Genomic DNA, 10,166 nt, shown 5'->3' on the forward strand with positions numbered 1-10,166 from the left:
GAATGTGCTGAATATCTTTGGGTTTTTGCCGTATGAGGACATCAGCAGGTGTAAATACACAAAGTACTCAGACTACTACACTAACTGCAACTTTGTGGTACTTGTACTTTTCTCCTGTCTTTCCAATTTATGCTAATTTAGACTTTAACTTGAGGGAAATATTGTACTTTTTTACTCCTGTCAGCTGTAACTAACGGCTCCGTTAAATTGCAGTATTTAACGTACAGAACATGTAATGAGCTCATAAATTATGATGCGTTTCTACACTTTAAACTACAGAGCAGCTTACAAATCAGCCCCACGTCCACCAGCTATGACAGCAAATTGCAGATTACCAATAATATAAAAGTACAACATGCGTGTATTTGTATATAAGTTTAGGTAACAACACATAAACGCGTTTGCTTGTGTAAACGACGTGATGCTTCCTCCGCACACTGAGCTCCTGTACGCGTTGCTTCCGTCCACCTGCTGCAGGTATCATTACACATGACCATTAGAGAGAGCTTCCGGTCAGACTTTTCGGGGCCCGTGGACGTGCACGCTGGCGGACTCGGCGCTGCTGCACCTGTAACCCGGAGCACACCTGATGAGAGCAGCTGAAGCAGGAAACAGTCACTGCGCTGTGGATTATGAGCTGCTAATTGTTGGCTAAAGAACAAAAACAAGGAAGAAAAAGATGAGTTTAATCATTTCCCAATTAAGACACTTCCGAAGGTGTTTTGTGTGCGTGTGTGTGTGTGTGTGTGTGTGTGTGTTGCGGCGCTCCCAATTCCTTTTAATTAAGGCAGAGACGGAGGTTACAAGTCTATCTTTGTCTCAGCTGCATTTCATGAACGTCTGAATGTTCTGTTCTGTGTATTTCAACTGTGAAGCTTTTAATTGCCTTTAATTATGCGCCTTTAATTAATGCACCTTCGGTTTACAGTTTGGGAACTTTTAAACCTGTTGAGTCGTTTCGTGGCTTTTTTTTTGGTTTTGTAGTACGTTTGTTTGCTCGTGGGATGAAAATCAATAGTTTCAGAAGAGCAAACAGCAATTAAGAGTTATGTTCTGTTTTTAGTCCTCATTTTCACTCCGTTTTAATTGTTTGTTGACAGAAGTGGTGGAAGTTTTCTTCTTTGTCCTTTATAGTTCTTAACTTTGTGTGTGTGTGTGTGTGTGTGTGTGTGTGTGTGTGTGTGTGTGTGCATTCTTCTGATGGTGTAACGTGTTAGCCTCTCCCAGGTGTGTGTCCTGGCTGCAGATAAAGAGGACATCACCCCCCCCCCCCTCGAGGGATCCATTATGTGTCAGTGGTGTCATGTCGTGTCGTGTCACTGCCCCGACTCACCGACACAATACCTGCATGAGTATTTTGCATGTGTAAAGGCAGATTATGTACATTTTTGCACCACGAGCTTCGGTTTGCATGTACACACACACACACACACACACACACACGGGAGGTTGTAGTGTATAGTGTCCTGCTTGCCCATTGTGTTTGCTCCTCTCTCACACACACACACACACACACACTGTGGCTCGCTGGAATAATGCCAGCAGCCACCCCCATTGTACCCACTCTGAAAGGAATGAAAGCGCGGCGTCTCTCCCTCTCACCTGTCTGTCAAACCACGTGGCACGAGCCGTACGGTCACCCCGTAACGTGATGAATATTTCCATACGCCGCTGATCCTGTTAAGGTCAACGCCCGCCTCGTTCGGCTCCCTTTGAGCCTCGGTGATCCGAGTGGGCCCGCGTCGTCACACCTGAATTTAGAAGTTTGCAATTAATTTGAGAGCCGACAGTTTATTAATGAGCTATAGGAGCCTCGTGGTGTGTCGGTGGGCCGCGAGACGAACAACGTAACTGACGAGTGAAGAAGGTAAAGAAAATTAATTGTCAAGCTATCTGATTATCAATTATTCATTTCAGTCATTTATAAGGCAAAAAAGTCAAACATTTGCTGGTTCCAGTCTGTTAAGCGTCAGGATTTTCTGCTTTTCGTTTTCTTTGCTGACAGGAAGTGAAACCTCTTTGGGTTTTGGACTGCTGGTTGGACAGAAGAAGCAACCTGAAGACGTCCCTGTGGGCTCTGACAGACTGGGATCACGTGTTCATCCAGGGGTACTGCAATACCACAATTGGAATTTTTCACAGTTTTCTGACATTTTATAGACTAATCGACTACTCGTGAAGATTCTGTTATGGGCAGGTCGACCAGGAACGGAAATGAGCTGCAGCTCCTCTGCGGTGTGGCTGCTGTGACTGAGACGCTGAGGGGGGTTTAGTCTAAAATCTAACAAAAACAGAAAACATGTTCCCGGAAGCAGAGCTTAGTGTGCCGCTCGTCCCTGTGGGACATCCGTCGGCTGGGATTGTGTGGTTGTGCACGTGTTGCTCAGGTGAAACGTTTGGTTTCCGGCGTTGTGAGCGCCACAGATGAAACTCAGCCCTCCTGTGTCGCGCTGCTGTCGCGTGGAGGCAGGAAACTTAAAACCTGATTCATCACAAAGTGTCTGCCTTTTTTAGCCCTAAATTTGGGTTTGATTGCGTTTACGTGCGTGCGTCGGGGCATCACACTGAAGAATAACGCGCAGACGCTGAAAATGATCTGAAGTGACGGGGAAAAATAACATTTGAAGAACAATAATAACAATAAAAAACCCCGGATGTCACTTCTTCTCTTTGTCTCCTCAGCTGTTCTCTCTTTCTTACACTTTTCTCTTCCTGTCTCCTCTGACTCCCCCCCTCCCCTCCTCCCCTCCTGCCTCTCTAGCACCCTCATGTTCTGTCTCACTCCCTGTATCTCCTCCTCCTCCCCCTCTCCTCCCCCTCCCACTCCCTCTCCCCCTCTCGCTTTTCCCCTGGCAGCCTCGTGATTGACACTTACAAATTACCCGGCGGCAGTGGCATTGTGTGTGACCCCTCTCTCTCATCTCCAGCCCGCCGCCGTTTTGTCATCTAATTACTGTGAATCCCCGGCCTGCTCCCCACTGTTGCATTTTTAATATGCCTGCCCACCCCCCTCGTCGCCTCCTCCCCTCTCACACTCAGCCCCCCCCTCCTCTTCCATTCACCTGCAGCCTACTTTACCTGCTGCTCTGTCCAATACTTGGAGTGTGACCGTCGTGTCTGTATCCTCCCCTGCACCCTCCGAGTGTTTTCTCCTCCTCCGCCTCCATTATCGCACCATCACCTCTCCTCCCGCTCTCCTCCTCTCTGTGGAGTGTCACTCCATCCCACACAGGAGGACCAATCCGTGTCGATCTGCTCTGTTTGCTTTTCAGATTTCGGTAGTATCATTAAAGTGTTTGGTAAACATGTTGTTCAGTTCACATGATCGATATGTGCTAATGAGCGCACGGTGGCTCGTGTGCTGCAGCAGGATGGCAGGTCAGAGGATTTTTACCCTCCTGTCTGACATGTTTTCAGCTCATCATTAATATATTTTATTACTTTTCATTGCACCGAGCCGCTTGTGCGTATTACTTAGTGAATCCCTTATTTGTATGTTCAATTCTAAACATGTCAGAAAGTGTTTTTTTCTGTTTTTCTGTTTCTGTTCATCTAAAGCAAACGGTTGAAAACATTTCATTCTGACTGATTTCTGTATAATGTACATTTTCTGTTTGGTCACAGTGCTAACAAATGTATTTTCTTTTCAGAAAAATATGTAAACAGGTGAAATTCTGACAAAAATGCACAGAATACCAAAGCAAGTTGTCCTTTCACCTTGAAGGCGATGAATTTAAGGCTCGCGTGGCATCTCATTATTTAGAAAAAGACGCAGCAAATAATTGTACAGCATTCAGAGCCGTGATGTGCTGGATTCTCCTCCCACATGCATGCAGTGCACCTGCCTGACAAGGTGCAAATGTCCACACACTCGTAGCACTCACATTTCCTCCCATAGCTCAGCCTCACAAAGACTTTCTACCTGTTTCTTTGTGTGTGTGTGTGTGTGTGTGTGTGTGTGCATGTGTGTGTGTGTGTTGTCCATGGCTCAGCTGCCCACAGCCGGGCTGAGCTCCCCTGCTGATCCCCATCTTCCAGCTAGAAATCAGCAGAGCATGGCAGACTGCTGCTACAGCACAGCTCCAGTGGAAGGAGGGAAGGGAGGGACTGAAAGAGCTGAAGGAGGTAAAGACAAACAGAAAGAGGAGGAGAGAAGAGGTGCAATTCATTTTTAGTGTTTTTTGTTTTGTTTTGGTTTTGTGTTGCCTTTGGTTTCATTGTTCTGCAGATGAGAAAGTTGTATTTAGAGCGCAGGCGAAGACAGATGCCTCTCAGTGTGGCTGAAAGAGACGTGGAGGCAGCCAGGCCACGCAGGGGCCGACCTGCCCCCTCCACCTTCTGATGTTGCTCCAGGGCGTGGTAGGATTTAGCATGGCCTCATTACCTTGTCATGAGTTTGGAGAAATATGGGCCTCCTGAGAGAGGCTCAGGGACGTGGACTGATGAAAAGAGAAAAGCAAGGGGAGCTGACAGCAGACGCGTGCAGAACGCAAAAAGAGGGGGGAGGGAGGTGGGAAAAATGAGGGGGAGGAAAGGGAGAGGTGAGAGAAGGAGGGTAATTGAGACAGAAAGGGAGGAGAGATGCTGGCAGAGCTGGAGAAATAGAGAGGAGATGGGGAGGGATGGAGTATGGCGGGGAGTGGCGAAACTAATGGTCCTGCCTGGAGAGATAGTAGTCAATCAATCATCTTTAAACAAAAGCAGCAGGCCCAGGAGAATATTTAAGAAGTGCTTATTTAATTAAAAGTCCCTTTGCTCATATTTATGGGCCATCCTTCCTTCAAATATTAACCTACCAGGTCCTGGGAGGCCTCGGTCGGCTCAGCCCTGCACCGTGGGCTGGACGGCCTGGACGGCCTGGACGGGGCAGCGGAGCCGAGCTCAAAGAGGAAATACGGGCTTCACAAGAAGACATCACCACAGCAGCGGACTGCGATTCACTTCCAAAACGCCCTCACCCTCACCTGTGCACAAATTATTTCAATTAATCACAAAGATGAGAGACTGTGGCTGTGCAGGAGCAGATTAGTCTCACAAGTAAAAGTCCTGCATTTGGTTACTTCAGTACAGAAACAGTATCAGCAAATTCTGCTTGAAGATTAAAAGTTTCGTAGGACAGCCCCTTTCAAAGTGTGACGTTATTTTATATTACTGGATTATTAATTAATGTTCGAGTTGGATTTTGCTATACCAATTAATTATTTGGTGTGTAAGTGGCAGAAAATGAATAATAATAACAAACAACAGTTCTAAATTAAGTTCCAGAAGCTGGAAGAAGTGAATGTTGGGCTGCTGTTTGATTAACGATTTAAACTGAAACTCCAGCAATTTAGTCATAAAGTTCGAGAGAATAAAGAAAAGTCAAAAGTGAAGCAGCAGGGGCCAAAATACCCCGACAGTGGCTGGTTAGTGTGGCTCAAGCTGAAGGTGTACATATGTTTAATTTCCCTCAGCCTTTATTAACAGGCGACACGTCTCAGGTGAGGTATCCAGCAAACTCACCTGTGCCTCACACGTCGTATATGAATCAGTGTTCCTCTGTCTGTTCCTGCACCCTTCAGCTCCTGTCTGCCTCCACCCAGCTGATGGTGGCGCTGACATGAAGCGGAGGGACGGTTTTCTTCTTCCCCGACATCAGACGCCTTCTCACTCGCTGGCACGCGTCTTCAGACTGCGGGGACTGTCGGCACTTCACAGCGTTCTCAGTTTCTAATGAGAACGAGATCACAGGTAATGTTCACTTAAGACCTTCAAAAACACTCCACTTTACATAACTGTTTCGCGAACCGGTGCTCACTTTGTGGAAGCACCTCGCTGCGTTCAAGCACCCGCCCGGGGAGTGCTTGTTCATTATGTTTAGTAATACTTCCACACAGTGCCTGCGTTGCTTTGGCTGATACCCACCATTTTTGGCATTTTTTTTCCGCCGTGAACCTATTTACTGCATTCATCAAGAATAATTACTTTATTTGTCCCCTTGGGGGAATGCATCTCTTCACTCTAATTTGTAATTGTCTCACACACACACACAGATTATGAACACACACAGAAATTAATGTGGAGAAATACCAAAGCGACGTCCCATGGCCCAGAGCCTGGAGCGCTTAGGGATCAGGTGCCTTGCTCAAAGTCACATCGGCGGTGCCCCGGAGCTACCAGCTCCTCTGCAGATGCCAGCCAAACCTCCGTCTCAGATAGTCCATACTGGGCTTGAACTGGCCACCTTCTGAGTCTCTACGGACCCGGCCTACCGGGGAAGCATGACTTCGAGACTCTTGACTTAGCAGCTTGAGACTCCTAGTTGTAGCTTGTTTCTGCTGCCCCCGAGTGGCCAAAAATCAGTTATTGCAGCTTTAAGTATTAAAGGAGGATCACCAAAATGTTAGTAATAAACAACATAATTGAAATGTGAAGTAAAGCTGTCAGCAGTGTCAGCAGACATCCTCTTCTCTGTATAAGTTGGAGGTGAGGCTCCTCCAGTGGGGAATCAGGAAGAAATATTTTTCAGCGTGATGTTTTCACAGAAAAGGGTGGAAGCAGCAGCACACAGCTGGAGTGTTTTTGTCCTCCGTGTTTTGAATTGGATGTGAGCACCCACTGGGATTTCAGGGCTTCGTGGGAGAATTTAGGGAGGCTGAAGTTGCATTTTGAAAATTTGAAAATTTTATTTTAAACACTGAATTTTAAAATCGCCGTTCCTGCCACATAGGAACTGGTTTAAAAGGCAACTGAAAGGCCGCGTATCATAGCTCTCCAGGATGCAGTATATTGAACACATACATTTCTGCTCTTTTGACTATCATCAGTCTTCACTTGTAATCAAATTAAACTGGCTGTATGGTGCTTTGCTGACATCATCTTATGGACATTTTTAAACCATCAGTTTTTTATCAGGATCCCAAAATATTATAAGAAAAATCCCAGAATGTGCTTCTCATTCTGCTTAACGTATGTTTTATTGTATATTTCTGATACTCAATTCTTTACTTTTGTGCCAATACTGTCAATAAATTGTAACTAAATCTGAAAGTGTTACCATCTAATTTAATTGGAAATTTAAACACGTACCCCCACCTCTTCATAAACACAAAAACAAACAAAAAAAGAACAAACAAAACAGTTTATCCCCTGAGTTATTGCTGCAAATATAAGAATTATGGGACAAAGAGGCACTTTTTTTAAAGATAACATCCAAATGCTCAGTGTGTCTTCAGCAGACACTGTTACATCCTCCATGCATGATATTGCTTGTGTTTGTGTTGCATTATGTATGTGAGGGAGACGGGAAAATTCAAGTGGATGGTGCTGAAAAAATATATAAAGGATAAAGTGTGGGGGGGGGGACACGGTGTACAATAAGAGAGAGAGAGAGAGAGAGAGAGAGAGGTTATTGCTGGAAAGCGTGAAGACAATAATGCAAACTGACACTTTAGAAATGAGATGCCGGTTGCCTTGGCAACAGGCCCTGGGCCAGGGGCTACCGGGGGAAGGGGTGAGGATGGGTGAGGGTGAGCGAGCGCGGGCGAGAAGGGTTGCGAGAGAGGGCCGAGATAGTGAGTAAATTATGTTTGATTAGAAGCGCAGTCATTTGAAAAGAGCAGAGCGGAAGAGAAGCGTGTGGTGGTGGAATGTGCTGCAGAGCTCCACAGGAAGTTGCCCCAGACGGACTCGGGGTCTGCAGGGTCTGCAGGGTCTGCGCAGGTGATGTTTACCTTGAGAAGCAGCAGGGCTCGTTTCAGGTCGCACAAAACAAATCGTACGTGGTTTGATTGTGCTCCGCGTCACCAAGCGTTGGCTGTGAGATGGAACTGCTTTGTGTTCACTTTATCCGCCGTATAAGCTCAGATGGCAGCGGATGCTCGAGAAAGACCATGACATGCGTGGCAGGATGAAAGTACGCATGTATGACATATGAGCTCGTAGTCTTTACTTTACCCTCCCCTTTCTAAGTGGTGTATAGACATACACCATGTAAACAGCTATAAGAGCAATTTTATGTTGTGTTCATGAATTTGTCAACAATTATAACCTCTCATATAAGACATATTTCATGTTTTACTGCACAAACGTATTATTATTGTGGCATTGAAACCAAATCAAGAAGGGAAACACTGGGACTGAAATTTTTTTAATGTCTGTTTTATTTTTTATTTTTTTGTGTGTGTCTTTTGTGTGTGTCTTTGTTTTTCAATGCCTATTTTCAGATCAGGTGTTGTTTTCCATGCCAAATTCTATTTTCAATGCTAAAATTTAACATCACTGTTCTGCCCTGTCGTTCATCACCTGTTTATACGCCAGCATCCACTTACGGGCGCCCACAGGACGAGTTCTAGTGGAGACCAGGACGCCTCAACGCATATCCAAAAAGCTTTTCCTTTTGGTGAAGTTTCTAAGCAATTAGTGCTTTTGTTGGGAACTATGTTCAACTGTACTTACACTAGTGAGTATTTATGGCGGCAGGATGGCGTATGTGGGATAGATTCAAGGTAATATACAGTGCCCTCGTTCATCATAATGAAGGAACGTGTCACCGAGCCCAACAGTGTAGCTCACTGATGTGTTTTTAATAGTTTTTGGTCAGTAATGGAGCTCTATGACACAGAGGAAGAAGATAGATCAGACTCTGGATTCTTGTTAGCAGGATAAATTCATTGATGGTTTTGGATTTAAGTAAGAAAAATGCAGGATTGCCTCCTAACTGGGTCTTCTCTCGGGCCAGCTCCAGTTGTGTAACGGCGGCGTGTTGAAACGTTAAGGAACGTTAGAGTTCAGTGAAATGTTACCGAGTGATCCTGCTGAGGTTGTCGTGAGGCCACAGGTTCATTTCAGCGCGTCAGCAGGCGGGAACGACTTTACAGCCTCTCAAATATGTTCGTTTCAAACAACCAGACTGTGCTGCACGCATGATATGTGGTACGAGTGCAGGACATTTTTTAATTCAGACAGTAATGTACTTCTTCTGAAGCGCCACAGTGATGCTGTTGTCATCGTTTTTCAGCCTCACGCGACACAAGTCAGCTATTAAAATGGGCAGCCGGTCGATACACTTCACCGATCTCGCATAGAGGATGAATGGGAGCAGCTCAGTGCTCTTTACTGTCCTGTCCCGTTAGATGCCTTGCATGCAAAATAAGGACTGTGAATGTTTTGTCTGGACTGTATTCTGTTTTGTAAGTTTACTGATGATATCACATGAAGAAGACGCGAGACAGAAGACACAACACAAATTACAAAACAACAATTAAAAATCAGGTTTATACTGAAGTGTGGAGGACAGATGACTGCATCACTGCACCCAGCTGAACAAACCTCACTGCAGCTTCTCCTCTGGTCGCAGCTAAAAGTATGAAAAACTAGAATGGCCTTCTCAGGAGCCAGTCTCTGATTTGTCCCTTCCGGGCTACTGTAGGAACATGGTGTTCCAACATGACGGACTCTACAGAAGAGGAAAGGAAAACACGACTATTATGCACTAACATTTCTAAAAGAGCACGACAACAGGGCCGAGATCAGACAACAGTGACGCTTCCATTGTGATGTATTCATCCGAGTTTGAAAGTCCGAACGGCAGTTTAATAGCAGTGAAAACCCGGCTGACAGGGACACCTGAACCCAGCAGAAACTGAAACCACTGACACCTTATCTCAACCTGTCACCAGAGCCACCAGTGAGTTTATCATTACAAACCTGTGGACCATCTATGCCTTTCTGATTCAATCACAGCCTCAAAGTTATAAACATTCCAGATATGCGAATTAATTGAAAATCTGACAGGACAGGACATGTAGAATATTTTCCTAGATGATAAAGATTTTCATTTGACTGTCACTACAATGAATGTGCATACAGAATACAGCACCAGTACAAGTTTGTCTGGTGTTTCATTATATCCTCTATCAGTTCAGGTTTTGTTTTCGGTGCCAAACTACAGAGTCACCATTTCGGCTCTGATATTTTCCCTGACGTTGTTGTTGTTGGAGACCAATACAGAAGAAAAGGTGCCAGAAACACAACTCGAGATGAATGCAGATGTTGCAACCTGACAGCTAGGTGTGTAATTAAGCAACTGTTTGCTGATGGTTTCACTTTATAAGGTGGTTACACAAAGAATCATCAGTTTAATTTAATAGGTTGGGGGTTTTGGCTGTCTTCACAGGCAGGTCCTG

General features: G+C 45.3%; 1 long non-coding RNA gene across 1 annotated transcript; it reads right to left on the reverse strand.

Moving 5' to 3' along the window:
* Window positions 1-343: 343 nt before the first annotated feature.
* Window positions 344-1,848, reverse strand: LOC124052063. Its single transcript, XR_006841923.1, has 2 exons — window positions 1,603-1,848; window positions 344-651 (listed from the first exon to the last, which is right to left on the reverse strand). It is a non-coding gene; the product is annotated as an uncharacterized LOC124052063 (long non-coding RNA).
* Between the last annotated feature and the right edge of the window lie 8,318 nt (window positions 1,849-10,166).

The sequence above is a fragment of the Scatophagus argus genome, chromosome 20 (genome assembly GCF_020382885.2).
Source record: "Scatophagus argus isolate fScaArg1 chromosome 20, fScaArg1.pri, whole genome shotgun sequence".
Taxonomy (NCBI): domain Eukaryota; kingdom Metazoa; phylum Chordata; class Actinopteri; family Scatophagidae; genus Scatophagus; species Scatophagus argus.